Genomic DNA, 26,357 nt, shown 5'->3' with positions numbered 1-26,357 from the left:
TTTTAATGTGTAAACTATGCTATACATACCTGTAATCTGGTGATACGTTACCCTTTCTCACCTTTGTCCAATCACGTCTAATCCATACTGGGCCTGAGACCGTCTGAGCCTGCCTCCTGTTATATAGACCTACGTTTTTAATGTGTAAACTATGCTATACATACCTGTTATCCAGTGATACGGTACCCTTTCTCACCTTTGTCCAATCATGTCTAATCCATACTGGGCCTGAGACCGTCTGAGTCTGCCTCCTGTTTTATAGACATAGGTTTTTAATGTGTAAACTATGCTATACATACCTGTTATCCTGTGATGCAGTACCCTTTCTCACCTTTGTCTAATCACGTTTAATCCATACAGGGCCTGAGACTGTCTGAGCCTGCCTCCTGATATATAGACATAGGTTTTTAATGTGTAAACTATGCTACATATATACGTGTTACCTGGTGAAACTGTACCCTTTATCAACTTTCTAGAATCTTGTCGAATCCATACTGGGCCTGAGAACGGCTGCCGAGCTGTTAAGCAAGCTACAGCAACTGTGGTTTGGACACGTAATTGTTTGCATTTTTTCAGGAATGCCGGTTAGGCCTAATTCAGGAATTGCGGTTGACCTGTGCTTACTGGGAAATCATCGCTCGCGGGGAATAATTGGAATCACAGATCCCCATCACTAACGGTGTTCTGCTGGTTATCTGCACCTGTAAGCGACAAAAGCTGGTCCTTTCAGTGTAGCGCGCATGCAGCCCTGGACATGTAACGCCATGATTGACCATGATAGTGCCAGAGCCTCGCGTATCCCTCTAGTAAGCTTGACGCGTACCGCGGGGGCATGCCGGATTCTCGTTCGTTAATGGAATAAAGCTGGCAAATTGCTAGCACAACTACAAACGGACATACCACACCACACACACAATCAACAAAGCTTTCAATATGTGCATCTTTTCTTGAGGTGGCATGGTTGTGGTTTCCCGGGTGGAGTCCAATTAAGCCACAGGCTCCACTCCTGGTGGTGCCTTTTTGAACATTCCTTTAAGGTTCAGCTTTGCAATCATACTGCCCCCGGAAAGCAAACACTTTGCCTTCATGGACGCTGTTTGGAGGTTCGTGGGAATAACGCCGCCTGATCGCCAATTGGCATAATTTATTGGTGGGAAGTCAGACGGTATATGATCGTGTTCGATTTCAGAATTTTTTTTTTTGGTTGGTAGTTTACATTTTTATTCCAGCCTTTCTTGACTTCATAAGGGAATGACAAGGCTATATGTGTGTCTCCTCCACCTCCTCCTTTTACTCCTCCACCTCTTTTCTAAATGTAGTTGCCCTTTTCCATATGTAATTTTTGTCTTCTGAGCATTTTCTCTGCTTTGGGACACCTTTTAAGGTGTTTTGTAATTGTTTTCTATGTGTTTGTATGTGTTTGTCTGCCATTGTTTTCAATGGGGTTCGATGAACATTTGACGAACTTGCCTCCTGTGTGACGAACCAAAACACTAGCGTGGTGGCTCAACACTACTCCTGATATATATAGACGTACATTGTTAATGTTTAAACTATGCTATATATACCTGCTATCTGATGATACTGTACACTTTGTCTACTTTTTATATTCTTGTCTAATCCATACTGAGCCTGTGAGCGTCTCTGTGTGACTGATGGAATATATATGGAGATTGACAATTATCATTTGACTGAATAGAGCTGTACATTTCTGATACAGTGCCATATATCTGATGTTATTTTGTGCCTATTTTGTGCAAAATTTTGAAGTTTGGTGGAAGAGGCCGCAGACGTGGACGCGAGGGGGCCAGCTGGTGATGATGGTGGTGGTGCATCTGCTGGTAGTGGCGAAAGCACAATAGCAGCTAAGGCAGGAGGTGTTGAGCCTGCGTCATGGTCTGGCTCCGGAATGCCTGGAATGATACCTTTTCTGGGAGTAGGTTAACCGCTTTTAAAGGCGGAGCATGAGGAACTGGTTTTGGCTTACATTGCCGAAACAGACTCCATCAAATATGCCCGCCTCTTCTGAAGTTTCAAAAAATGCAAGCACTGAGTGGTCAAGTGCTGGCTCCTGGTCAGGAAGAACCCCTTTCCTTGTGTCCTGCACCCCCACCCAAACTGAATGAGGCAGCAGGCCACACTTCACATTAGTCCATGTAGCTCTTTCTATCATACCATGCCTGGGTTATCAAGTCAAATCGTGAATTCCCCTGTCCAAGATGAATCTGACATGGAGTGTGGGTGGCCAGCCAGGGCAGTGGGGTTAATCGGTACCGGGTCGGTGTCTCACAGGGATGTGTCACGGTGGTGGTGACCCGTTCCGTGGCCCTGGGCGTCCATGCAAAGGGGTGAATTACATTTATAGGTGAATGATACGTGACGCCACCTCTGGTTTCTGATTAGCTTCTGTGGGACAGATGTTGTGGTGCAGCTAAGATGTAGAAGACCTGCACAGTTAGGGCCATGGTCGCAGGGCAGATGAAAAAGTTGGGAGATGGTGTGCAGTGCAGGTTGTAGCTGAGCCGTGCGCCAGGCTCAGTAGCAAGATGACAGACACAGTTGTGTAGTTCCTTTACCTGTACTTGGTAGGTGCTGTCCAGGACCCAGAGTACAGATGGAGAAGGAGTTGGTCAGCCTGGAAGCCAATTTGGATTTCTCTCTCTGCAGATAGGTAGTGTAGCCTCCATTCTAGCGCTTCTCTGAGGTACTCGCAGTGCTGAGTTCAATGAAGTTCCCCCTGTTGACTCTCTTTTGAAACTTTCTCGTATGGCTGGCAGCCGTAGCCTTTTCCTTCTGGCTCACACACGTTGATGCTGGGGCCTCCGAGCCTCAGTTGGGTACAGAGCATTTACAGCTGCTACTTCCTCCGGACTCTGCTGCAGGAACGTCAGTGTCCCTACAAACTCGGAGACCGGAATCCGGACCATGCGCTCCAGCTAAGAGTGAGCCTTAATTCTGGTCATCCTCCAGCTCCCCTTCTCACGTCCACACACTTCCCCTTCCCTGCACAGAATGGCCTAACTTACTTCCTCCCGACCACAGAGAGCAGCTCCTCAGCAGTCATGTTCAGAGGTCTCCCTGCTGGTGTGGAGTGGGAAATGTGTTATGTGTTGGTTTAACTGCTAGAGAGATCCTTCGTTGCTCCCAAGCATGACATCACACTCCCTAGGAGGAAGGTAATGCCAATGTGGTGACCATACTCCTGGGGACGCCACAAGTACACTGATGCCCAGCCACTGCTAGATGATTCTGCTGGTACATTGACCCAGACCACTACATTCCCCTCACACTCTACACAGCCAGAATCTGACCCAGAGGAAACTCAGGTTCCCCTTCCCGCATACTATACTACCTTACACGGTGACAAAGAGGAAGGTGCAGATGAAAGTGCAGGTTCCTGAGCTGGTGGGGGGGGCATACTCATGGGCGACGGCACTGGCACAGGGCCCCTCATAGTATGCAAAAGTGTCTCTGCTGGTGGGATGGCCCACCCCCACCCGCCGTCAGACACACTGCCACACACCGCCGTACTATTAGAGGGGCCCTGTGCCACTGCCATCGCCAACGAGTGGGCCCCCCTGCTTGCTCAGGATCACAGCACTTGCAAACTAGAAATACTTACCTCTCCCTGCTCCACCGCCATGACGTCTTCCGCGTTTCCTGACAGTGATAGTCTGATCAGAGAGCGCAATGACATCACGTCTGTACGCCCTCTGCCTAAACAGCCAAGTGCAGTGAGATGGACGATGGGGACAACGAGCAGTCCAGACTAGTACAGGGATTCCATAGCGAGGAGATTTATTTAATTGTTTTCAATGTTGGGACAGCAATTTTTGGGGATCACTATACTCTGGAGAATGATATATGGGGCCCACCATACACTGGAGCATTCCAAAGGTGGACATCAGACACTGGAGCAGCATTTACAGGGCACATTATACACTAGAGCATTAGAAATGGGGTCCATTATGTATGGAGCATTATTTGGGCCCATAAAACAGTGGAGCTTCATCCATGGGGACCAACATATACTGTAGCATTATGTGGAGCTCATCATATACTGTTTCAAACATTATATGGGACCAATGATTCTGTATGGAGAAATATATGGGCCTCATTACTCTGTATAGCGCACTATGCGGTGGCCATAATACTGTATGGAGTAATATACTGTCCGTTTTTGGAGCTATTAAAAATGGATATCAGTCATGAGATGTAAAAAGTGAAGTATTTTTCATTGTACTATAACGCTATTTCTCTGCCGTATCAGAGCATCATGAGTTGTGCTATGTGTTAAAGGGGCGCTCTTTGGCCCAGGGCACATGAAAACCTGGAGCCAGCCCTACCCCCCCCCCCCCCCACAAATTTAGCCAAATAACCCCCATTTTTCAGTGCGTAACTAGTTTTATGAAGTAAATTAAGGTTGAAAAGCTTCAGTAATCAGAATTGATGTTTTTGGCATTCAAAAGGGCACTGTAGGTGTGTTTCCTGTCCTCCACTCCCTGCCGACTTTGCTTCCCCATTGACTTGCATTGGGTTTCGTGTTTCAGTCGGCCTTCGACTTTTCACGATAATCGGCCGATTTCGTTCGACCCGACTTTTGCGAAAGTCGGGTTTCATGAAACCTGACTCGACCAGAAAAAAGGCAAAGTCGCTCATCTCTAGTAATTAGCATTTCAGTAAACATCTCTAGTCATCAAGGATAGGAGCACAATGTTACATCACATGTCAACTTACAAGTCAAAATTTCAGACATAAACAAGAAAAAGTCTGTTTTCTTGATCAACCAGAAATAAACACATAAATTCAAAAGTCAACATATAGATAATAGTCTATTCTTTCTGGCTTGCTAAAAATAGTCATCTGGTTAATTAAGATACAATGCTATGTCTCCACACAGACTATTCAAAGTATTCTCCAGCATGTACAGTGGGGAAAAAAAGTATTTAGTCAGTCAGCAATAGTGCAAGTTCCACCACTTAAAAAGATGAGAGGCGTCTGTAATTTACATCATAGGTAGACCTCAACTATGGGAGACAAACTGAGAAAAAAAAATCCAGAAAATCACATTGTCTGTTTTTTTTTCATTTTATTTGCATATTATGGTGGAAAATAAGTATTTGGTCAGAAACAAGCAATCAAGATTTCTGGCTCTCACAGACCTGTAACTTCTTCTTTAAGAATCTCCTCTTTCCTCCACTCATTACCTGTAGTAATGGCACCTGTTTAAACTTGTTATCAGTATAAAAAGACACCTGTGCACACCCTCAAACAGTCTGACTCCAAACTCCACTATGGTGAAGACCAAAGAGCTGTCAAAGGACACCAGAAACAAAATTGTAGCCCTGCACCAGGCTGGGAAGACTGAATCTGCAATAGCCAACCAGCTTGGAGTGAAGAAATCAACTGTGGGAGCAATAATTAGAAAATGGAAGACATACAAGACCATTGATAATCTCCCTCGATCTGGTGCCTCCACGCAAAACCCCCCCCCGTGGGGTCAGAATGATCACAAAAACGGTGAGCAAAAATCCCAGAACCACGCGGGGGGACCTAGTGAATGAACTGCAGAGAGCTGGGACCAATGTAACAAGGCCTACCATAAGTAACACACTACGCCACCATGGACTCAGATCCTGCAGTGCCAGACGTGTCCCACTGCTTAAGCCTGTACATGTCCGGGCCCGTCTGAAGTTTGCTAGAGAGCATTTGGATGATCCAGAGGAGTTTTGGGAGAATGTCCTATGGTCTGATGAAACCAAACTGGAACTGTTTGGTAGAAACACAACTTGTCGTGTTTGGAGGAAAAAGAATACTGAGTTGCATCCATCAAACACCATACCTACTGTAAAGCATGGTGGTGAAAACATCATGCTTTGGGGCTGTCTCTCTGCAAAGGGGCCAGGACAACTGATCCGGGTACATGAAAGAATGAATGGGGCCATGTATCGTGAGATTTTGAGTGCAAACCTCCTTCCATCAGCAAGGGCATTGAAGATGAAATGTGGCTGGGTCTTTCAACATGAAAATGATCCAAAGCACACCGCCAGGGCAACAAAGGAGTGGCTTCGTAAGAAGCATTTCAAGGTCCTGGAGTGGCCTAGCCAGTCTCCAGATCTCAACCCTATAGAAAACCTTTGGAGGGAGTTGAAAGTCCGTGTTGCCAAGCGAAAAGCCAAAAACATCACTGCTCTAGAGGAGATCTGCATGGAGGAATGGGCCAACATACCAACAACAGTGTGTGGCAACCTTGTGAAGACTTACAGAAAACGTTTGACCTCTGTCATTGCCAACAAAGGATATATCACAAAGTATTGAGATGAAATTTTGTTTCTGACCAAATACTTATTTTCCACCATAATATGCAAATAAAATGAAAAAAAAACAGACAATGTGATTCTCTGGATTTTTTTTTCTCAGTTTGTCTCCCATAGTTGAGGTCTACCTATGATGTAAATTACAGACGCCTCTCATCTTTTTAAGTGGTGGAACTTGCACTATTGCTGACTGACTAAATACTTTTTTTCCCCACTGTACATGACCGGAATAGTGATGCTGATGATGGCAACACCAGTGCTAACCATCTTAGTAGCCATTTCGAAAATGTGAAAAAGGGTACAGAGGTCCTTCATCTGTGCCCACTCCGCAAGCATGATTTGCTACACATTCATACTGCGTTGAGACAGACTATGCAAAATGTCATACTTTACCAGGGGTCATCGCTGCTGCCACACTCGCTGCAACATGTGCACAGTGTAATTCCACGGTGTTAGCACAGCGCTTATCAAACGGTTAACCGGTTGCCCCTAAAGACCTCTGTAGCAATGTAAGTCAATGACCATGAGTTGTGTAGATGCCAGAAATTAGCACACAATGGCTGGGCATTCTGCAGCAGCGCATCCAGGCTGGGATAGTGGCGTAGAAGTGGGAGGGCCCGCTGCACAACTGAGCAACAAGACAAGTACATTAGAGTCTGTAATTTGAGAAATTGATGCCTCACAGGTCCTCAACTGGCAGCTTCATTAATTAGTACACGCAAAACGTCAATGTCAACATCCACAGAAGAACATTCATGAGACACAGAACAACTGAAAAGATGCTGGAAGAGTGCCTGACGCCATCTGTGAAGCATGGTGGAGGTAATGTGATGGTCTGGGGTTGCTTTGGTGCTGGTAAAGTGGGAGATTTGTACAAGGTAAAAGGGATTTTGAGTAAGGAAGGCTATCACTCCTTTTTGCAACACCATGCCATACCCTGTGGACAGCGCTTGATTGGAGCCAATTTCATCCTACAACAGGACAATGACCCAAAGCACACCTCCAAATTATGCAAGAACTATTTAGGGAAGAAGCAGGCAGCTGGTATTCTATCTGTAATGGAGTGGCCAGCGCAGTCACCAGATCTCAACCCCATTGAGCTGTTGTGGGAGCAGCTTGACCGTATGGCACACAAAAAGTGCCCATCAAGCCAAACCAACTTGTTGGAGGGGCTTCTGGAAGCATGGGGTGAAAGTTCTCCAGATTACCTCAGCAAATTACCGTAACTGCTAGAATGCCAAAGGTCTGCAATGCTGTAATTGCTGCAAAGGGAGCATTCTTTGACGAAAGCAAAGGTTGAAGGAGAAAATTATTTAAAATAAAAATCTTTTTTTTGAACCTTGTCAATGTCTGGACTAGATTTTATATTAATTTGGCAACTCATTTGATTAATAAAAGTATTAGTTTTCATGGAAAACACAACATTGTCTGGGTGACCCCAAACTTTTGAACGGTAGTGTATATCTACCCACTTCTCGTGGCCTCGCACAACTTTCAACCTCTGAGACACACATAGACAGTAACACCCTTGACCTGGTGTTTGTCCGGTTCTGTTCAATCTCCTTCCTAGATAACTCACCTCTTACCCTTTTCACCCCATGAAATTAGGACTAATCACAACTTACACATTTTTAGGCACTCCCTAAAAACACATCTGTTTAGGGAGGCCTATCACATTCCCTAATCAAAGTAATTTTTTATATATAGCTTATTCTCTACTTTTCTGAACATAATTAGCCATTAAACTCAACAGTACCCAAAAGCCTCTTGCAGCCTTTATCTATTCCCATTTCCTCAAGTTGGCTGGACAATCATTGTAAATAAGCACCTGTACTTTGTGTCACCCCAACCTCATTTTAGATTGTAAGCTCTGAAGAGCAGGATCATCATTATTTTGTTTTCATTGTTTGATTATCGTTAACTTTGTAACTTATGACTGTTTTATATAAACTGCTGATTTGTAAAGCTATGTGGAATATGTTTGCACTATATAAATAGAGGTTATTATTATCAGTATGTTGAACATGGTGAAGTTCAAGCCCTCAGCTTTGCCATGTGTAGGAGGAAACAATCTTTTACGTGACCACAACTCCACAACCAAGGGCTGGCTGCTGTGCTGACAGGGGGTTTAGTAGGGTGAACACGACAGACTGCTGTACTGTGAGTGAAGTGCAGGCACGGATGTTATGGTGCATTGGGAAGGAAGTGATGTGCTTGGTGTCTGAGATCAGTCAAAAACAGCAGGCATGTCCACTTCCACAACAGCTGATGGCCTCTCACTCACCATGACTGGAGCGGGTAAACAAGTGGAGGTTCTGTGGATAGAGAACTGTGCGAGAACACTTGCCATGTTAACGGAGGAGAAAGAAAGAGCAGATGTGGTTAAAGGGCCAGCCGATGGTTGGCGAAGCTCGCTAGTCTGCATTTTAGAATAGTGAGATTCCCAGACTGACGCATGTTGATCGCACATGTTCCAGTTCATGCATGTAATAGGCAAATTATTGGATTTTTAGCCTCTACTCAGTTGTTTCCTACAAAGTTGGCATACAACACGAGTTGAGTTATCCTTTGTGGTCTAAAAAAGGGCCAGGCTAGCCAACCATTGCCGCCTCTGCAAACTTCAGACCCGAGACCACTGCTTGCCACAGCCAGATGTGTGACTGAGGATGCAGTGCTTGTCGTGGTTGCATCACTCTCTGATGGGTAAAGTCAAAATGTAACCTACACAACTTTCTCCTCCTCCACCTCCTCTGATGAGCTACTCAGCTGTGTGCCTGTGGGTTCACATGAAGTAGGATCTACAACCTAATCACCATCCTCTCTGTTCTTCCATACCTAAGAATCACCATACTCCAATTCCTGCCATGATAGCACAGTGCAACCCATGTGCACCTCAGGTATCTGAGTCGCATCAGGATATCCTACACCCTCGGAGGTTAATGTCTGGTGATGAGGTTCGGGATTCTGCTTGAACCGTACTTTGTCCGCCCCGATCCAACTGCCAATTGGTGCAGATGCTTTCCTCCTTTTGATTCTGTGAATCTTTGGATCAGAACTATGGTGCCCATGGAATAGAATGTGCAAACAGTTTTGAAGACTCGCCTATCTGTGGTTCCCCGCAGTCAGTTGAGCGGTTGTAGAGTTGTGTCGAGGGGGGAAACAAGGGTAATTGCCACTTATGAGGACTATACTCTGTGTGATGTTAAAGTGAAGGAAGAGGAGGAGAGGTCACTTGATACAGAGCCTGCCGTCCACTGGAGCACATTCTGTACCTCATCTACAAGGCATACCCATGTGCGGCAGTCAAAGAAAGGGAGTTGAGGTGCCCGTCCAGTAACAGAAGTTGTCAAAATGCTGCACAATTTGTCACTGCAGGAAAGCAAACCTATTTCTCATCTCTCATATCATCCCTGTCTCATAACACTAAACAGCTATTTAGTACTTTCAATTCTCTCCTCATCCCCCAGCTCTCCCTCCCTATCTATTCATTTCAGCTGAAGACTTTGCCTCATTTTTTAAGCAGAAGATTGACAACATAAGGCAAAGCTTTTGGCTAAAGTCCCCACAGCACCTCCTCATAACTACTCAACTCTCCTCCTCCGAAACCAACTTCACCATCATGGAAGATCAACTTTCCTCTTTACTTTCCCAATTATGTCTCACCACCTGTGAACTTGACCCAATCCTGTCCCACCTCATTCCAAACCTTACCACAGACTTCATCCCAAAACTAACCCACCACTTCAACCTGTCACTAACAACTGTTGTCTTCCCATTATGCTTCAGACATACCTTGATCACATCCATCCTGAAAAAGTCCTTCTTTGAGCCATCCTTTGAGTATAGCTATCGCCCCATATCACTTCTCCCCTATGCCTCAAAACTAATGGAACAAATCGTCCATTTTGTTCAGTCAATCAAATCAATCTTCTTGCTCCCTCTTTGACTGCTTACAGTCTGGCTTCCAACAGCACCATTTCACTGAAACTGCCCTGAATAACGTCAACAGCGACCTACTAACCGCCAAAGCCAAGCAACACTACTTTGTCCTCCTCCTTATGGACCTGTCATCTGCCTTTCACACAGTATACCATTCCCACTTACTGCAGACTCTCTCATCTCTTGGCATCACAGACTTGGCCCTATCTTGGATCTCCTCATACATAACAGACAGGACATTCAGTGTCTCCCACTCACACACAACTTACTTATCTCGCCCCCTTTCTGTCACTGTCCAGCAAGGTTTAGTTTTAGGACCCTTGTTGCTGGTTATTCTTTAAGATGCACTTCTACTCTGCACTCATTACTTGTATTAATTGCAACTGTTTGAACTCATTACCTGTGTAAAAAACACCTGTCCACACAACTAATCACACTCCAACCTTTCCACCATGTCCAAGACTAAAAAGCTGTCTAAGGACACCAGGGAAAAAATTGTAGACCTGCACAAGGCTGGGATGGGCTACAGGATGGTAGGCAAGCAGCTTGGTGAGATGGCAAAAGCTGTTGGAGCAATTATTAGAAAATAGAAGAAACACAAGATGACTGTCAATCTTCCTTGGTCTGAGGCTCCATGCAAGATCTCTCCTCAAGGGGTAAGGATGATTCAGCAAAAGATCAGAAATCAGCCCAGAACTACACAGGAGGACCTGGTTAATGACCTGAATAGAGCTGGGACTAGAGTTTCAAACATTACCATTAGTAACACACTACGCCATCATTGATTAAAATCCTGCAGGGCACGCAAGGTCCCCTGCTCACGCCAGCACATATCCAGCCCCATTCACCAGTGACCATTTGTATAATCCAGAGAAGACATGGAAGAAGGTCATGTGTTCAGAGGAGACCAAAATAGAACTTTTTGGTATCAACTCCACTCGGCTTGTTTGAAGGATAAAGAAAGATGAGTACAACCCCAAGAACACTATCCCAACAGTGAAGCATGGTGGGCCAAACATCATATTTTGGAGGTGCTATTCTGCAAAGGGGATAGGATGACTGCACCATATTGAAGAGAGGATGTACTGAGTAGTGTATTCTGAGATCTTGGCCAACAACCTTCTTCCCGCAGTAAGAGCATTGAATGTGGATCGCTGCTGTATCTTTCAGCATGACAATGACCCGAAACACTCATCCAAGGCAACTAAGGAGTGGCTCCGTAAGAAGCATTTCAAGGTCCTGGAATGGCCTAGCCAGGTTCCAGAACTGAACCCAATAGGAAATCTTTGGAGGGAGCTGAAACTCAATGTTGCCCAGCGACAACCCGAAAACCTGAAAAATCTGGAGAAGATCTGTATGGAGTAGTGGGACAAACTCCCAGCTGCAGTGTGTGCAAACTTGGTCAAGAACTGTACAGGAAACGTCTGACCTCTGTAATTGCAAACAAAGTTTATGTACCAAATATTAAGCTCTGTTTTTCTAATCTATCAAAGACTTATTTCATGGAATAAAATGTAAATTAATTATGTTAAAATCATACAAACCTTTCCATTATTTGTAGTGGGAAAACTTGCAAAATTGGCAGTGAATCAAATACATATTTTCCTCACTGTAAGTAACACAAAACTGCTCCTACATACAAGTATATAGCTTCTATAATACTGCCCCTTTGTAGACGAATATAACTACTATAATACAGCCCCTATGTACAAGAATATATCTACTATACTACTGTCCCTATGCACAAAAATATAATTGCTATAATACTGCCCCCTATACCCAAGAATATAACTACTATAATACTGCCCCTATGTACAAAAATATAGCTACTATAATACTGCTCTTATGTACAAGACTATAACTATTATAATGCTGCCTCCTATGTGCAAGAATATAACTACTGTAATACTGCTCCTATGTACAAGAATATAACTGCTATAATACTGCCCCTATGTACAAGAATATAGCTACTATAATACTGCCCATATGTAAAAGAATATAACTGCTATAATACTGCCCCTATGTACAAGAATATAACTACTATAATACTGCCTCTATGTACAGGAATATAACTACTATAATACTGCCCCTATGTACAAGAATATAACTACTATAATACTGCCTCCTATGTACAAGAATATAACTACTATAATACTGCCTCCTATGTACAAGAATATAACTACTATAATACTGCCCCCAATGTACAAGAATATAAGTACTATAATACTGTCCCCTATGTACAAGAATATAACTACTATACTATTGTCCCTATGCACAAAAATAATAGTATAATATTGCCCTTGCAATCACCCACCCCCATATTTGAGAGTACAGCTTCTATAAAACACAGCTTACACAGTATTCTGACACTATATAATTAGACGTTTAGTATGTACCAGTATTTGAAGTATATAAATGCATTGTTCATGACAGGAGATACTATTTAGGCTCCTCTGTTAGACAGTACCATGTTACTCAGTAGCCCAATTAGCTATGACAAGAACTTGACTGCAGGAGACAGAACCAAGGAAGATATAAGCTATAACAGATCGCCTAGAGAAGGGACCTGACAGTTATCAGATGACTTTAGATAGAAGAAAGCTAATTGTCTAATATTGTGTCACCTCATCGTCTTCACAGATTTCAGTGATGCTGAATTATTACAGTTCCAATTTAGAAGTTATTTGACACTCCTTTTCTTTTTGCATTTTCTTCTTTCCTTGGTATAGACATGTCTACTTGACTGTCCATTCTGTTTCTACACATTACCAAGAAACTGCCCCAAATGGAATAGGTCAAAACACAATTAGAACTTAGGCATCATCTTTAACCCCAATGGTATGTATTTAGGGTAATCCAGTTACCATAAGAAAATAACTACATCTCTTGACCGTAAGTAAAGAGTAATATTGATCCTGTGGTATATCTGAACATGCCATCATAACATCTTCTGCTTGTGTTCTCATGAATTTCTTTCAAGAAATTGGCCTATGAACTTGACCTCGGTACATGGGCAGGAATAAAACTAGGGCGAAAAAGGAAACTGTCCAATCCCTTCCATCAGTAAAACATAGATCTGACACCTCTCCTGGTCAAATAAAGGTTGAGGTATGTCAAAATCAATCATGTTGGGGGATCCAATCTTTATGTCCATGTGTGAGGAAATATATATATTTATGCATTTATATAGTTTAATAGTTAGAAATTTAGCAGCAGTCTTTTAGTTGGGGTGGCAAAACGCAATTCCTCTAGAAGGCCAAATGGCACCCACCATTACTGATAATTATACCCCAACCTAATTGTGCCACTAACAGTCAAAGGGAGGCTTCCACTTACTACAACTAATCCTGCTTAGGTATTGTTAGTGAGTTTTCACAGGGCACTTACAGAATGATGACCTAATGGACCAAATAAGATCATGGAAACCCCTAGGAGGCAATGTCTAACTAGTAGGTCCACCTGTAGATGCTTCTTCTTGTTTATCCCAATCACATTACTGACTCTCTCAGTCTGAGTTTTGCTTTGGTCTTTAAACATGATTATAAAGCAAAAACAATCAATTTGTCAAAAAATCATGTATGAGATTCACCTAAAAAAATTATACATACAGCAAAAGGTGAAATTAAAACGTGACTTTTACTCTGTTGAATAAAAAGGTCTAAAATGTGTGTCACCCAAAAGAAAAAAAGAGAGGATATTGTTGATCAATAAACCAAACCCCAACAAAGTGGGGGAAAAAAGTGGGGAAAAAGGGGAAGAATACCCCTCCGGCTCAATATCAACAATCCAATAAGAACAAGAATTATCACCTTAATTTAACCAGAGTACAGCAATGAAAAATTCATCATTCAATATATTCGCTGTGACCCAATTAGCACATATATATAATAATAAATGGATACAAATAAAGAAAAGATGATTTGCAACTATACAATTATATGAATGAGACAAAAAATTGCTCAGTTCCTGGGAATCAGTTCTTTGTTTTTACAAGCACATTACGAGATTAACCATTTAGCAAGATGAGACAACCCCTTTAACACACACTTTTAAGGTAGCAGATAACCTCCATTCACATATACTATAATGCTTCTAGCATTACAACAGCCATCAAGTCAGGACATGGCATCAAAACAGTGATCCATAAAAAAAGAGACCAAGTGGAGAATAGTGAGTAAAACAAAAAATGCAATCTCTACAACTTTTATGAGGCTCATGAGATGTTCTTCAGGGGTTGGCCTTTACAACCTTTTTCATAGAAGGAGCGGGGGAGAAGGAGCAATCCCAAAGAGTATATCACCTTCCCCCTCCCCAAGAATGGATGGAGAAGTTGAATAAAGCAAGATAGAAAAAAGGTGTAACATGAAACTCATGGGACGTACTGCAACATTTACCTTGTATAATACTGTTGACATCTTACGTGTTACCTGAGCTTAGGTGTGATGGCTTCCTCTGCACAACCCATGCTGCACCCCCCGAGTTGGAGAACATCAAGTCTTGGGGAAGGGTTGTAAGGTGATATAAACTAACAGCCATACAGGAACCCAATGTAGTCATAAGGCCCCATATTCTATATATATATGCTTATTAACAGTGGACTATATAACTAGTTAATGGTTTCGTCATACCAGAAAAGCCCGAGGGGATATAATTTCATTTTGAACTCCAATCAAAAATTGACTAATATCCACTCGTTGAAATAATTTGCAGAGTTCACACATATTTCAACAATCGCCAGTTTAAGCTTCACTATATAATGCTGCACTTTGCACATTGTGGACAATTTATCAAGCCACTAAAATGTTACAGATCCCAAAGCAATTTATCATAATCTATTGTTTCAGTCAGCAGAGAGGTCCTGCGGGAAGCTTGGTGGGAAATGTAGTAGTTACTATGTCAGAATCTATAAAGATAAGCAAAAGACTGCACTCATGAATCAATGTACAATGTAAAAGGATTATTTCCTTCTGCAATCGTCCAAGGTTGGACGCAAAAATTTCTGAAGATTCTTAAAGGGGACCAGGATTGGATGTCTATGGAATATTTTGCGGCCAAACAGCCATTAAACGGACGAAAGAGAAATCTTCACCCAACTTTCTACCAAGAATAGTGTCAAATAAACTCGCTCAGCTTCGTGAATATCTAAAGGGACTGAATATCTGAGCCAAGAACCATCATCTACCCAAAAGATGGAAATAGGGCATTGCCAAACTCATTTATGTACAGTGGCTACGGAAAGTATTCAGACCCCTTTAAATTTTTCACTCTTTGTTTCATTGCAGTCATTTGGTAAATTCAAAAAAGTTCATTTTTTCTCATTAACGTACACTCTGCACCCCATCTTGACTGAAAAAAAACAGAAATGTAGAAATTTTTGCTAATTTATTAAGAAAGAAAAACTGAAATATCACATGGTCATAAGTATTCAGACCCTTTGCTCAGCATTGAGTAGAAGCACCCTTTTGAGCTGGTATAGCCATGAGTCTTCTTGGGAATGATGCAACAAGTTTTTCACACCTGGGTTTGGGGATCCTCTGCCATTCTTCCTTGCAGATCCTCTCCAGCTCCGTCAGGTTGGATGGTGAACGTTGGTGGACAGCCATTTTCAGTTCTCTCCAGAGATGATCAATTGGGTTTAGGTCAGGGCCCTGGCTGGGCCAGTCAAGAATGATCTCAGAGTTGTTCTGAAGCCACGCCCTTGTTATTTTAGCTGTGTGCTTAGGGTCATTGTCTTGTTGAAAGGTTAACCTTTGACCAAGTCTGAGGTCCAGAGCACTCTGGAAGAGCTTTTCACCCAGGATATCTCTGTTCTTGGCCACATTCATGTTTTCTTCAATTGCAACCAGTCGTCCTGTCCCTGCAGTTGAAAAACACTCCCATAGCATGATGCTGCCACCACCATGTTTCACTGTTGGGATTGTATTGGGCAGGTGATGAGCAGTGCCTGTTTTTCTCCACATATACCACTTAGAATTATCATCAAAAAGGTCTATCTTCGTCTCATTAGATCAGAAAATCTTATTTCTCATAGTCTGGCAGTCCTTCATGTGTCTTTTAGCAAACTCTATGTGGGCTTTCATATGTCTGGCACTGAGGAGAGGCTTCCGTCGGGCCACTCTGCCATAAAGGCCCGACTGGTGGAGGGTTGCATTCATAATTGACTTTGTGGAACTTTCACCCATCTCCCTACTGCATCTCTAGAGCTCAGCCACAGTGATCTTGGGGTCCTTCATTACCTCTCTCACCAAGGCTATTCTCCCATGATTGCTCAGTTTGGCTGAACGGCCTGGTCTAGGAAGACTTCTGGTGGTCCCAAACTTCCTCCATTTAAGGATTATGGAGGCCACTGTACTCTTAGGAACCTTGAGTACTGCAGAAATTTTTTTGTAACCTTGGCCAGATCTGTTCCATGCCACAGTTCTGTCTCTGAGCTCCTTGGTCAGTTCCTTTGACCTCATGATCCTCCTTTGGTCTGACATGCACTGTGAGGTCTTATATAGACAGGTGTGTGCCTTTCCAAATCAAGTCCTATCAATTTAATTAAACACAGCTGGACTCCACTGAATGAGTAGAACCATCTCAAGAAGGATCACAAGGAAATGGACAGCATGTGACTTAAATATTAGTGTCTGACCAAAGGGCTTGAATACTTATGACCAAGTGATATTTCGTTTTTTCTTTTTTAATAAATTTGCAAAAATATGTACATTTCTGTTTTTTTTCAGTCAAGATGGGATGCAGAATGTACATTAATGAGAAAAAAATGAACTTTTTGAATTTACCAAATGGCTGCAATGAAACAAAGAGTGAAAAATTTAAAGGGGTCTGAATACTTTCCGTACCCACTGTATTCATCTGGGAAATAATAATCAAACATGCCAGATTTAGGAACTCTGCTAGCAGGGAGTATCGGGGATAAAGTAACATATGAAAAAAAAACAAACAGAAATTATAAAATCCAACTTTTATTTCTCTGGAGAGTCTTTTTGCAATGTGAATGTTCACCTAAAGAAAACATTAAAACAAGGATTGGTAAACTTTGTGCAAAAAAACTATCCAGAAACTTCTTAATACCAGTTAGACATCCATTTGTCAAGTGCATATGTCAATGTCACAAGGGTGTCACGTCCCCATGGAAGACCTGGAGTTAGATGGTCACGTCAGGTAATGAATCACAAGTCTTCTTTTGAGATGGTGTGATTCATGTCCTAATTTTAAATGGATTTGCTTTCCTTCGGTTAAGAACTCTTTCCATGCTGGCTGAGACCTCTCCCTTACCGAAGACTGTCACAGCATGAAATTTTCACCGGCTTCACATTTTTAGGATCTAGTTATAGATCCTGTCGCAATTATTGCAAAACAACTGCAGGGTCTGCAGGGATATGTTCTGGGAACAGTATCAATTTGTTGTGTTCCATGAAGCCAGATAGCTTTACTTAGGCTCCATCCTCGTTCATCTGGGAGTGAGGTGCAACGGTTTCGAATTGTTATTTCTCTACTTCAAGGAGATCCTCAATCCTGGGTCTTTTTCACTTGTCAGGAGCACTGTCTCTCTGGTCAGTTGATGGGTTTTTTTTTACACTCTAGGCCTCGTGTATGATGATTCGGACCATGTCTTCCCTGCTGAGTCTAAGCTACGTAAGCTTCTGCAAGGAGTTAGAATCATAGAATCATAGAATCATAGAATCATAGAATCGTAGAGTTGGAAGGGACCTCCTGGGCCATCTGGTCCAACCCCCTGCTCAAAGCAGGATTCGCTAAATCATCCCAGTCAGATGTCTGTCCAGCCTCTGTTTGAAGACTTCCATTGAAGGAGAACTCACCACTTCTCGTGGCAGCCTGTTCCACTCATTGATCACTCTAACTGTCAAAAAGTTTTTTCTAATATCTAATCTGTGTCTCTTCTCATTCAGTTTCATCCCATTGCTTCTAGTCTTTCCTTGTGCAAATGAGAATAAAGTTGATCCTTCTACAATGTGACAGCCCTTTAGATATTTGTAGACAGCTATTAAGTCTCCTCTCAGTCTTCTCTTTTGCAAACTAAACATTCCCAAATCCTGCAACCTTTCCTCATAAGACAGGGTTTGCAGACCGGTCACCATTCTGGTCGCTCTTTTCTGAACTTGCTCCAGTTTGTTGATGTCTTTTTTAAAATGTGGTGCCCAAAACTGGACACAATATTCCAGATGAGGTCTGACCAAAGAGGAGTAGAGGGAAATAATGACTTCACGTGATCTAGACTGTATGCTTCTGTTAATACATCCTAGAATTGCATTTGCCTTTTTTGCTGCTGCATCACACTGTTGACTCATATTCAGTCTGTGATCTATTAGTATACCCAAGTCTTTTTCACATGTGCTGTCACTTAGCCCTATTCCTCCCATTCTATATATGCTTTTTTCATTTTTATTGCCCAGATGTAGTACTTTGCATTTCTCCCTGTTAAAAACCATTCTGTTAGTTGCTGCCCACTTCTCCAGTTTATTTAAATCTTTTTGAATCCTCTCTCTCTCTTCTCTAGTATTAGCTATCCCTCCTAGCTTTGTGTCATCAGCAAATTTAATCAGTTTACCCTCAATTCCTTCATCTAAATCGTTGATAAAGATGTTGAACAATACAGGGCCCAGGACAGAGCCCTGTGGTACCCCACTTGAGACATTCTTCCAACTGGATGTGCAGCCATTTACGACCACTCTTTGGGTCCGATCACTAAGCCAGTTATGAATCCACCTAACAGTTGCCTTGTCCATTCCATACTTAGTCATTTTTTCAATAAGGATTGTATGAGAGACTTTGTCAAATGCTTTGCTGAAGTCAAGATATACTATATCTACAGCATTTCCTTGATCCACCCAATCAGTGATACCGTCATAGAAGGAAATTAAGTTAGTCTGACATGACTTATCAGTTACAAACCCATGCTGACTCTGTTTAATCACTTCATTCTTATCCAGGTATTGACATACATGTTGTTTAATAATTTGTTCAAAGATCTTTCCTGGTATAGAAGTCAGACTCACCGGCCTATAGTTGCCTGGGTCCACCTTCTTCCCCTTTTTGAAGATAGGAACAACATTTGCTCTTCTCCAGTCTTCTGGCACTTCTCCTGTTCTCCAAGAATTTTCAAAGATTATGGAGAGGGGTTCAAAAATTTCTTCTGCTATCTCCTTCAGTATAGATAGATGGGTTCCACCCAGTGGAACCATCCAGCTCTTAGGAGTCAGTTTTGTCAGGGCCTGTCTGAATGATTAAAAGACGCACTAGCGGTTTACAAAACTCCTGAGTCTTTGGAGGCCGCCTTGGCTCTAGCCATAGGCATAGATAGATGCCTCAGGGATATACCTGTTGTGATTCCACCCCCATAGTACTCCATAAAACCGAGGTTCTCCCTATGTGTTCTAAAGAACCAGTGCAGTTAGGAGGGGCCTATCCAAAGTATGAGTCTTTTGCAGTTCGCCGTAAAACAGGGTTCTCTTTTTCTGTGGTTAAAAGGGGCACTTCATTGGGGTCTGTTCTTCTTTGCTAAAGCATAAAAAGCCATTGAAAAACTTCAAACCTCAGGTTGTGTGGAGGATAACAACCTGGGTGCATATATCGCCTCCGCATGTGTATATCAGTTTTTCTTACCTACAGAAGTGGTTATTGGTGTGAAAACTGAGAAAATATCTATCCTCTTGGATAGGGCAAGAGCCAATATAGTGGATGCTCGGTTCGCATGGGACATTCGTCTTTCCTGTAGTACTTTTGCGAAGCCATCCCCATATTTGCAATTAACTCTGTAGCTATCTGTCAGGGAAATTTTACACAAGTAGTGCATGATGTAAACCTGCGCATAGGGGCTCCTCACAGGGAGCTCTGTTATTGTTATATCTTGTAAGGTCTCCTGTATTGTTAGGCCTTCCCTAACTGTGCATAATCCAGTTATTGACTGGCAGTCCAGTGAAATACTGAAATGGAGTGATTTCTGCAAAAATAATTGTCCAGGCAAAATCATTTCTACTGATTCCATTAAAACCATACCTTCTTTTCTGTCTGATTTTGAGGATGTGTTTGTCAGAAAAGGGGTGCCAGGAACAGCCTTCTCAAAGTGTATATGATTGCACTGTAAACTGTGAAAAATAATGATGGGGACCTGCATCCCTATTTAGGTTTTCATGAGATAAATCGGATTACTATCCGAGACCCATATCCCCTCCTGCTCATTCCTGACTTAATTAGATTTTGGGAGCAAAATGGTTCTCTAAGTTGGACCTCAGGGGAGCCTATTATCTGATTAGGATCAAGAAGGGGAATGAGTGGAAGACGGACTTTAACACTCCTGAAGGGCATTATGAAAACCTTGTCATGCCGTTTGACTGAAGGTACTGCCACACTTAGCGATGTACCAGCGATCCCGACCAGCGATATGATGCGGTCAGGATCGCTGGTACATCGCTAAGTGGTGGCTAGTGAGCTGCCACACAGGCAGATCTCACCAGCGACATCGCAGGGGTCGCTACTTATGTGTCAGACGAGGCGATGAAGACGTCCTCCCGCCCGCATCCACGCGTCGCTCGTCGTCACAGCAGGAAGCCCCAGCAGGAAGCTGACGACGAGAAACAGCCCAGGACGTTCTCGCGCGATCAGTGATAACCAGCGGGGGAGCGGTCGGAGGTAAGTATCAGACATAGCGATATCGTTAGCAATATCGCTATAACGTCACAAAAACCAGTGACGTTATAGCGATATTGCTAGCGATATCGCTTAGTGTGACAGGCCCTTAATGCCCCACTCCGTTTTCCAACATTTTGTTAGCGACATTTTTAGTCACCTTGTGGGTAACATTGTAGTGGTGTATTTTGACGATATTTTCATATACTTACCTGATCTAAAGTCACACCAGGTACATGTCCGGCAGTTATAACAGTTTTTTCAGGATAATAAACTGTACATAAAATTAGAAATATTTGTATTCGCAATACAAGTGGTTCAGTTCCTGGGTTTCCTAGTGTCTGCTGCAGGTTTCCAGATGGACCCTGATAAGGTCCGTGCAGTTCTAGACTTGGATATTCCAGAAAATCTGAAAGCATTGCAACACTTTTTGGGGTTTGCTAACATCTATATAAAGTTTATCAAGAACTTCTCGTCGATTGTCAAATCTCTCACTGACATGTCAAAGAAAGGCACAGACTTCTTGAAGTGGTCTGACTGTGCCTGTCAGGTATTTTCTTATTTAAAGAAGTGCTTTTTCATTGCTCCTGTACTCATTCAACCCAATGCTTGTAGAAGCGATGGCCGGGGGACCACCACAATGCAGGGAGACTACGGTACACAAGATGAGGTGCAAACAACAAAGGGTTAATTTTAGAGTTGAGCGACTTTGGTCGGATCGGGTTGGTTTCATGAAACAAAATTTGTTTCAGATGAAACTGGTCCGACTAGGGCAAAAAAAGTCGGAATTTCGTCCGAAACCCGACCCCAATGGAAGTCAATGGGGAATAAAAGTCGGCATTGAGTGAATGAATGTCATCCACTCAATGCCGACTTTTATTCCCCATTGACTTGCATTGGGGTCGGGTTTCGGACGAAACTCCGACTTTTTTTGCCCTAGTCGGACCAGTTTCATCTGAAACAAATTTTGTTTCATGAAACCCGATCCGAGCAAAGTCGCTCAACTCTCATTAATTTATTTACAGGCAAGGAATGCAGTGTATAGGAAAATGCAGAAACAGGGATATGCAATGAAAACAGACAATTTACAAGGATAGTATTCTCTAGCTGGGCTGTCAAACACCAAACTATCACAGCTCAGTGTATTTATCTAACTGGCAAGACAACACAGTAAAGCAATGTATGATGCTACACTAACTATAACCTATCTGGCCTTTTCTAACCTGGCCACACGGCTGCTGTGCTCTATCTATTGTGGCCTATCTAAAGCCCTAGCATGTGCACAGAAGAGGTTAACACTCACAGTAGCATTGGTATTTCAGTCCATTTCCGGGGCCCCTGAAGCTTTGCAAGATGGTGCGCATTTCATCCTGGAAGCTCTGTGCAATGTGATCTTTTCCTTGTGTGCAAGTTCAATGATGCTCCTAGGAAATGTGGATTCCTCCTCTGGATCCCTTTCTTGTCTTTTCTTCGTGGCTTCTCATGGCAAGACAGGAAAGCCACCTTTTAATCCCCAGAATAGTTTACAAAGTCACAGTCGCAGACTAAACGTTCTTTTCCTCACAGCTCCAGGCAGGCACACCTCTTTCCTGCAGAAATCTCGGGTCTCTCCTCACACAGAAAAGCAGCCCCTCCCCTCTCTGGTCTGGCAGACAAAACCAAACATTCTTTACAGCAAGGAATCGCAGAATGTCCCACTGCTCTAACCAAGGGGGTGCTGTCTGTTAAAGTGCAGCTTGTCTCTACGGTCCATAGCAATGCCACCCCCTTACACTTGTCAGCCATTTATTGCTAAGGTTGACCCATCTGAGGTGGTGGTCGGGGCTGTGCTGTCTCAAGGGTCGTCCCATGGTAAGTGGCATCCATGTGCCTTCTTCTCTAAAAAATTATCGTTGGATAAAAGGAACTATGATGTAGGCCATAGAGAACTTTTGGCCATCAAATTTGCTTTTGAGAAGTTGCATCACTTTTTAGAGGGAGTAGTCCACCCTGTCACTGTCATTACTGATCATAAAAATCTTTTGTACCTTGAATCCGCTAAACATCTTAATCCTAGACAAGCTGGATGGTCTTAGTCTTTTACCAGGTATAATCTTATTGTCACTTACAGTCCTGGGATTACCTATTTTACAGGAAGGGGTGATTGTTTCTGCCATGTTTGCTGAGCTGGAGAGAGAGGTATTGAAGGCTCAGGAGGACACCCCTGTTTGTCCTTCAAGGAAATTATTTGTACCATTGCATCTGTGTCTAAAAGTTTTAGGGGCACCACATTGCTCGGCCCTCACTGTTCATCCAGGTAGTAAAACAACCTTGGACCTATTTTCTCATCGTTTTTGGCGGCCAAGCTTGCATCAGGATGTAGTCGATTTTGTGTCTTCCTATAATTTCTGTGCACGTTCTAAGACCCTGCATACTCATCCGTTGGTGACTTTTCTACCATTAACCATACCCGACCGGCCATGGACACATTTTTCCATGGATTTTATTACAGATATTCCTTCCTCCTCTGGTAAGACTGTTGTCTTAGTTGTGGTGAATAGGTTCAGTACAATGGCGCCCTTCATTGCTTTACCAGATCTCTCTTACGCTAAGGCCCTGACTCAGGTGTTTGTCACCGAGATCGTGAACCTTCACGGGGTTCTCTCCAATGTGGTGTCAGATAGGGGGACCCAGTTTATATTTAAATTCTGAAGCGTATTTTGTTCTCACCTGGGGATGCATCTATCCTTTTATTTGAGGTTTCATTCTCAAATTAATGGTCACACTGACCGTCTCAACCAAAGTCTGGAGACGTACCTCAGGTGTTTTATATCAGATAACCAGGGGGATTGGGCATCTTTTCTACCATTAGCTGAGTTTGCCTTACAAAATTGTCACAGTGAGTCCACTGGTAAATCACCATTTTTTGATGCATATGGCTTCCATCCACAGTTCTGTACTTTCAGTAAAGATGAGTCTTCTTATGTTTCCTGGGGAGGAATTCTCTTCTTCACGCTCATGTGTATGGCAAGAGGTTCAGAACACCTTAAAGATCATGAGGGACAGATACAAACACAAGACTGATAAGAAATGGTTGTCAGTGTTACTGCCATGTCCTCCCGCGCTCCCCGCACCCCGGTCTCCCGACGGGCTGCTGGGACCGGGGCGCGCCATGCTGTCACTGTGCTCCCGGCCTTGCAGCCTCCCCAGGTTGCTCACTGTCTGCGCATACGCACTCTTAGACCTTGGCCGTATGCTTGCCAGGTGCACTAGGCTTCTGCCAGAGTTCTGACCCGGAAGTGATCTCACTGGGCGCCCGGTGTCAGGTATGTCAGACGGCTTCGGCCGTTCCTCTGCGCATGATTACTATTTCCTGCACTTGCCTGTGTAGGTGCTATCCCAGGTCCCTGTATGCTTCCAGCGCGTGCTCTGCTCTGTCCCTGTACTCTCCCAGTGCGTGCTCTGCTTTCTCCCAGTACGCTCCCAGTGCGCGCTCTGCTCTGCTTTCTCCCAGTACACTTCCAGCGCATGATCTGCTCTGCTCTGTCCCTGTATGCCTCCAGTGTGTGCTCTGCTCTGCTCTGTCCCAGTACGACTGCCAGGGCATCCTCTGCTCAGCCCAGAATCTCGCACCCTCTGTGAACTCTGCCTTGTCCCAGACCCCGTGTCTCTCTCCTCTGTGAACCCTGCCTCATCCCGGATCTATTGTGGTATACCTTCCTCCTGGGCCTGCCCCTAACAGTCCCTGTATAGGGGTCGGTTCCTGGCCAGCTAGCCCAGGTTCGGTCAGTACCGTGATCCAGTGGATCCACTCTAGTTTTTGTAACAGTCAGATCCAGACCTGGGTGTGAATGATTTAGTATGGCTGTCTACCTGAAATATTAGACTGAAGATTCCTTCCTGGAAATTAGGTTCTATGTTAATTGGTCCTTACAAGGTGGTCTGTTGTGAGTTCATTTTCCCCTTCACTACTGAGGCCCGAGGAACTCCCTCTTCTGGTGAAGAAAGGTAGTGAGCCTGATTGTCAGACACCTGGGGCTGATGATGATGACTGGCTGAGTGGAGTTAATGACTGGATATAAGGCTGCCGACGCCCTTCTGGCCTGCGGGTGATTTCTCTGTGGACTTCTAGGAAACCAGTCTGATTCCTGTTCATCTAAAGCTAAGATTTCTGCTTTGCCTTTTTGCATTAGTGTTTTGTTTTCCTTGCTTTTCTGGATTCTGCCATTCCCTGCTGGGGTGAGCTGAATCTCCTTTTGCCTGTTGCTCTGTCTTCAGAATATTCCTGAGTACTGACATAGCCTTTTTTGAAGCCTAGCGTCTTCAGGGCCTTTTTTAATGTCAGTTTGTTGGCTCTTATTTTAATAGGTTTTTTCACGGATTGCAGACAGCAGCCTTCCTGTCCTTTCCTATCTAAGCTAGCTTGGGCCCCATCTTTGCTCAGTCTATCTTTCTGTCTGTGTTTTGTTCTTTCTTCTTGCTTCACCGTCATTATATGTGGGGGGCTGCCTTTTGCTTTGGGGTCTGCTCTGGGGCAGTTTAGATTTCCCTTTCTGTCTTTAGGCTATGTAGTCCTCCGGCTGTGATCAAGGGGCCTAGGGCATCGTAGGAGCCCCCACGGCTACAACTAGTTGTGTTGATAGGTTCAGGGGTCTGCAATCCGATAGCTGCCAACTTCTCTGGTTTTCTGGACTTAGCTAGCATTTCTATTTTTGCCTCCTACGGTGACTCAATCATAACAGTGGTCTCTGTAATTTCCCTGTGGGCTCTCACTTTGAGCTTCCTCTAACTCTCAAAAACCACGTTTTCCACAGTTATTGTTCAACAAATATGCAGTGGCTGTGGAGCTGTCACCCTTGCTGCCACCAATTATAGCTGTTGGTTATCTGGAGTTTCAGGTAACAAGAATTGTAGATTCTTGTATTGCTCGCGGCTTTTTACAATACTTGGTGCCCTGGAAAGGGCACCAATTGTGGAGATATGGGGGTCAGAGGGTGCCCTCATCCGCTGGCCCAGCTGACGAAGGAAGCTTTATTCCGAAACGCGCGTCGGGGCGCGTTCTCAGGCATCCCCAGGCATTATCCTTCGGCTCCTTAGGTATTATTTAATTTCAGCTCCCATTACTTTTTTCCCCCTTGTATGACACTTTTGTGGTGTCTCCTCTTTGGTCACTGCACCAATTTTTTCCATTACACTTTCTATTTCACTTATTGTCGGTATTATTGTTGTTGTAATCATTATTATTTTTTATTATTTTTTGTACACTGTGTTTACACTATTTTTATTTTTATATGGTGTACTATATACACATTTCACTTTGGGGGCTTGATTAAGGTTTCATTAATACTTTTTTCCTTCTTGAGCCTGTGCCTCATAGGTATATATTTTACCCTATGTTATAGGATATTATAATCCATTATTATGCATGTATCTGGGATGCCTTTTTATTATTATTTTTTTTTACCATTATTG

The sequence above is a fragment of the Dendrobates tinctorius genome, unplaced genomic scaffold (genome assembly GCF_039654945.1).
Source record: "Dendrobates tinctorius isolate UK_male_01 unplaced genomic scaffold, ASM3965494v1 ptg000014l, whole genome shotgun sequence".
NCBI lineage: Eukaryota > Metazoa > Chordata > Amphibia > Anura > Dendrobatidae > Dendrobates > Dendrobates tinctorius.
The sequence above is the reverse complement of the archived record's forward strand: the minus strand, read 5'-3'. Positions refer to the sequence as shown.